Source organism: Manacus vitellinus, unplaced genomic scaffold (genome assembly GCF_001715985.3).
Source record: "Manacus vitellinus isolate BGI_N305 unplaced genomic scaffold, ASM171598v3 scaffold_16_pilon, whole genome shotgun sequence".
Lineage (NCBI taxonomy): Eukaryota > Metazoa > Chordata > Aves > Passeriformes > Pipridae > Manacus > Manacus vitellinus.
Window position 1 is genome coordinate 15,969,945 of NW_021939189.1, and position 5,690 is coordinate 15,975,634.

A 5,690-nucleotide genomic window follows, 5' to 3' on the forward strand; every position below is an offset into this window, starting at 1 on the left:
TCATCCCATCCCAGTCCTCATCATCCCATGCCAGTCCTCACTATCTCCTCGTGATCCCTATCTACTCCTATTGTGTTCCACTGCACCCTCCTGATCCCCATCACACCCTCCTGGTCCCCATCATTCTCACATGGTCTCTATTGTCCTGTTCTGGTCTCCTTCATCCCCTCCTGGTCAGTGCTGTCACCTCTTGCTCTCCACTATTTGTTATTGTCTCTAGGTCACCATTAAAACATCCAGGTTCTCACTGTCCTCTCCTGTTTATAACCATGCTCTCCCAGTCCCTATCACCTCCTCCTTATTCCCATGGTGCCCTCCTGATCCGTGTTGTCCTCTCCTGGTCCCCACCATCTCCTCTTGGTCTCCTTCATCCTCTTCTGGTTTCAAATCATGCCATCCTCACTCCCATCATCTCCTCCTGGTTCCAAATCGTTCTGCCCTGGTCTCCACCATCTCCTCCTCATCCCCACCACCCCCTCCTGATCTTTGTTGTCACCTCCTTGTCCCTGTCATCTCCTCCTTATGCCCATCAGTTTGTCCTGATCATCATCCCCTCCTTGTCGTCACTATCTCCCCTTGGTGCCCATCGTCTCCTTCTGGTTCCTCACCAGCCTGTGCCATCACCAGCAGGAGTGGGACTGCCAGGACAGCGGTGCCTCCCTGGGTCACCCAATGTTCCCAACCGAGCTGTCCCCTGGCCAGGGTGCATCCGTGAGTTTCCCATGGCCGGTAGGATTAGGGTGGCTGGAGCCTTGGGGCTGCTCCCAACCACAGGTCTCAAGCCCATCGCCATCATCTTTGGGTAATTAGTAAATTAGTAATTAAATGCTCTCTGCCTGCTGGGTAGAAGGGGGGCAGATCCCAAGGTTTTAGGCTGGGTAATCCTGTGGCATCTGCCCCAGCGTCTGTCACCGAGCCGAGTCACGACCCCGCCACGGGCTTTAACGTTTGCTCCTTCACCCCCACCCGCCGCCCACGGCCCCTCGGCTGCAGCGTCAGGGTCGCTCCCCAAAACAGGCTGGGCTGAGCCCCCACGGGTGCCCAGTTGGGTGCTTATGGGGTGCTCATCCCCAGGAGGAGGACAGGGTGCTGCTCTGCGGGGATCCCACCTCTGGGAGAGCGCCCAGCTGGGTGTAATGGAGAAACAGGGGAAGAAACCATATTTTTGTAATTATTGGCTTTCCTGGGGGTGCTGATGATTGGCTGGCAGCAGATGGTTGGCCCTGCTAATCCCCCTCCCAAATCCCTACTCCGGAGCTGGCTTTTACCCGACGGCGAGGAGGGGACGGGCAAATTAGCCGACTCAGCATGTATCGCCACGCTGGTCACCACTGGCGTGCCCTGTCACCAGGTCCCCGTGTCACCCATGGGTGGACTGGCAACCTGGGGTGCGGGTCCTCCTGGTATCCCCAGATCGGGCGCTGGGAGATGTTTCACACACGGGCCAGGGGTCTGGAGGCCCCGAAGGGCCAGGCAGGGCAGGTGACAGCTTGCTCCCGCCGCATTAGCCCAGCGTCATAATTCTGCCGCAGGAGGAGGGCGGCCGCGCCGCAGATGGCGGCGGTCAGAGATCTGGGTCAGGGCGGGCGCTGCGGGGTGGGACAGGGCACCCCGGGGGGATGGGAGCCCCAGGGGTGCAGGGAGGTTGGAGGCTGTGGTGTAGGCAGGGATGGAGTCATAGTGAAGGCAGGGACAGAGCCATGGAGGCAGCAAGGATGGAGCTGTGGTGCAGGCAAGGATGGAACCATGATGAAAGCAGGGATGGAGCCACGGTGCAGGCAGGATGATGGAGCTGTGATGAAGACAGGGATTGAGCTGTGGTGAAGGCAGGGATTGAGCTGTGGTGAAGGCAGGGATGGAACCAACGTGAAGGCAAGGATGGAACCCTGGTGAAGACAGGATGATGGAGCTGTGGTGGTGGCAAGGATGGACCTGTGGTGAAGGCAGGAATGGAGCTGTGGTGAAGGCAGAGGTCAAGTCATGATGCAGGAAGAGATGGAGTTTTGGTGCAGGCAGGGATGGAGCCATGTGTGGATAGGAAGGACAGTGGAGCCATGTACAGGCAGGAAGGGTGATGGAATAATGCTGCACATGGGAACATGGAACAATGGTGCAGGCAAGGTTGATGGAGTTGCGGTGCAGTGAGGAATGCTGCAGGCAGGGGGATGCAGGAACGCTGCAGGCAGGGGGAAAGGAAGGAGGTTGGAAGCAGGATGACAGAGCCAGGGTGCAGGCAGGGGGATGCAGGAATGCTGCAGGCAGCAGGGATGGAGCTGCACAGCAGTCAGGGATGCCTGAGGAGTGACCCCCAGCCCCCGGATCCACTGATGTCGCCACCACCAGCCCTTGGCAGGGACCTGTTGCCAGTGCCTGTCTCCTGGGACACCTCCACGGCAGCCACACCTCTGACACCCCCCAAGGGAGGGACACAGGGGGCCGGAACACCCGTCCTCAGCCTGGCCCATCGCTGGGAACAGCCCGGCCGGGTGACAGTGGCCACCCGCCACCCCCCTGAGCTGGGTAGGGGGGGGTTTAGCGGCTAAAGCCCTCAAATCCCAAATTGTGCTGCCCTGTCACCGCGAGGGTTTAGCGGTGGTTGCGTAACCCCGGGGGCCACCTGGCCCCCACTCTCTGCGGTGTCAGCAGCCTTAACACCCCCGGGGCCCCCTCCCGCCCCCCGGGAGGGGAAGCTGAGGCACAGGGGGACCCCCACCGAGCACCCCCCTCCCCTTGCCATCAGGGCCGGTAATTAATTACTTGGGGGCAGGGAAATTACCCCCCTTAATTACCACTTTTCGTTATTCCCCTCTAACCGCCTTAGTGAAGGGCTTATGTGCTTACAGGAACCGGTGGGTCCCAAGGGGGGGGACACACAGATGGGGGGGTCCCCACCCCGATCCCCATCTCCCACCTCTGCCGCAATCTCAGCCTCGCGGTGCTGGGGGGGTGGACACGCGGTGACAGGGTGACACCCCCACGGTGGCCGCGGCGGCGCGCGGGGGGGGGGTGGCTTGGGTGTCGCGGGGTTTAGGGTTACAGGGCTGGGGCTCAGCACCTTTTTAATTCTTCATCGCGTGGCTGATTGATCCCCCCCGCCCCGCGCAGACACTAAAGATTAAGAGGGTGACAAAGAGGCGGCTGCTTACACAGCGCCTGCCTAAGCCGCCTTGAAGAGAGCAAGGCAAGAGCCCCGCTGCCCGCAGAGCTGCCCGAGCACCCACCGCCTCGCCAGACTCACCGCGCGGGATCCAGAGGGACAGGACAGGGAGAGGTCGGGAACGCCGGGTCGGGGATGGCTGCGTCCCCGGCGGGGTCAGTGGTGAGCGCCGGGCTGGACGAGAGCCCCACGGGTAAGAGGTAGAACGTTCTGCTGGACTGGGGGTGACACAGTGGGACTGCAGGCACCGGGGGGGAAGCTTTGAGATGGCTGGACCCCTGTTGTGGTCGTTCTGGGAGTCCTCTTCATGGTTCTCCTCTGGGATAATTGGGGTCCCCATTGTGGTCCAGCTCCAAGATGCCTGGGGTGCCCAGCACGGCCACCTGGATGCCTTTGGTCCCAGTTGGGGTCCATTTCCAAGATACCTGGGGGTCCCTATCATGGTCCATCTCCAAGGCACTCAGTGTCCCCACCATGGTTCTTCTCTGGGATGTTTGGGTTCTCCATCGTCATCCTTCTCCAGAGTGGCTGGGGTTCTCATCATGATGCTCCTCCTGGGTGCCCAAGGTCCCCATCAGGGTCCTTTGGAATGCCTTGGGTCCTCAGCTGTCACACTTCTCCAAGATGGTGAGGGTCCCCATTGTGGTCCTTCTCTAGGCTGGGATGCCTGCAGTTCCCAACCCTCTCCATGATGTCCATGGCCCTCATCATGTTCCTTCTCCAGGATCCCTGGGCTCCCCAGTTATGCCCCTTATCCAGGATGCCTGCAGTCCCCAGCCACAACCCTTTCCTGGATCCCCTTGAACACCAGCCCTTCTCCAGGGTCTCAACTGTCTCCTGCTGTGACCCTTCTCTGGGCTGCCCCATGTCCCCAGAGGTGTCCCTTCTGCAGGACACTTCCCATCCCTGATTGCAACCCTTCTCTGGGATGCTTAGAGTCCCCTCACTGGCATGCTTGGAGTCCCCATCCTTAGGGACACCCTCTCATCCCTTTTGGTTTGTTTTAAAAGTCACGAGAGAGCACATCTCGCATCACCCTGGGTGCTGGGGTGTGGAAAGATGCGGCTCCCCGTGCAGGGTCCCCGTCCATGTGTCTGGGCTGGACCGGTGGTGATGGGAGCCACCCCGTTGCCAGGATGCCGGGAGGCAGCAGGGACTGGTGGGAGGGACAAGGGACATCGGGAGGTCTGGAGTCACTCCGAGCATGCCGGCTCTGCTCCTGCAGGGCTGAGCCCGGCCCCGGGCAAGGCGCTGAGCCCGGTGCTGCTGTGCAAGGTGTGCGGGGACACCAGCAGTGGGAAGCACTACGGCATCTACGCCTGCAACGGCTGCAGCGGCTTCTTCAAGCGCAGCGTCCGCAGGAAGCTCATCTACAGGTGGGAATGGGGGCAGGGAAGGGGGGCATGGGCAGCCAGGGGAGCAGGAACCAGGGGGGCATGAACCCAGTGGGGCAGAGACCCTGGGGATGGACACCATGGGGGAAAGGATGCCCAGCAGGGCAGGGACCCCAAGGCTGGGCATCCCAGCAGAGGGGCAGGGATGCGGAGGATGGACAGTGGGGCAGGAATGGTGGGGACAGGCAACCAGCAGTGTAGGGGCACCCAGCAGAGCAAGGGCCCCAGGGAGTGGGCAACCAGTGGGATGGGGATCAGGTGGACATGAACCCACTAGGATAGGGAGTCAGGGAATGGGGCACCCAGCAGGGAAGGGACACAGGGAGATGGACACTCAGTGGGACAGGGACTTTGAAGACAGGAACCCAGTAGGGTAAGGTCCCACAGTATGAACACCCAGCAGGGCAGGGGCCCCAGGACATGGGCAATGGATGGGGCAGGGACCCAGGGGGACTTGAACCCAAGCAGGGCAGGAACCAAGGGACAGGCAAACAGTGGGGGAGACACCAGGTGGGGGAGTGTCTGGGGCATCCTCATGGGTCCAGGACACCCATCGAGGCAGGTATGCACTGGCACAGGACACCCACTGGGGACAGGACACCTGTTGGGGACAGGGTACCCACCATGGTGGGGCACTCGTTGGAGTAAACCCATGGTGGGTGGGACAAGACACTCAACAGGGACAAAGCAACCCCAGGACATGGCACCCATGGAGGCAGAACCCTCTGTGGGGACAGGGGCCACTGCAGGGGCTGCAGCCAGGTGCCACCTCTCCCCATAGGTGCCAGGCGGGGACGGGGCTGTGCCCGGTGGACAAGGCACATCGCAACCAGTGCCAGGCCTGCCGGCTCAAGAAGTGCCTGCAGGCTGGCATGAACAAGGATGGTGAGATGGGGGACAGACACACACACACACGGTGACGGATGGCAGGGGGTGGCAGCGAGTGGCCAGTGCTGATGTCACCTTTTCCCCGCAGCCGTGCAGAACGAGCGCCAGCCCCGTAGCACGGCCCAGGTCCGGCTGGACAGTATCGAGCTGGATGCTGAGCTGCCCCCAGAGCACGTGGCCACCACACGTGAGGTGCCCCCATCACCCTGTCCCGCTCCTCGTGGTCCTGGTGCCACTGTCACTGTCACCCC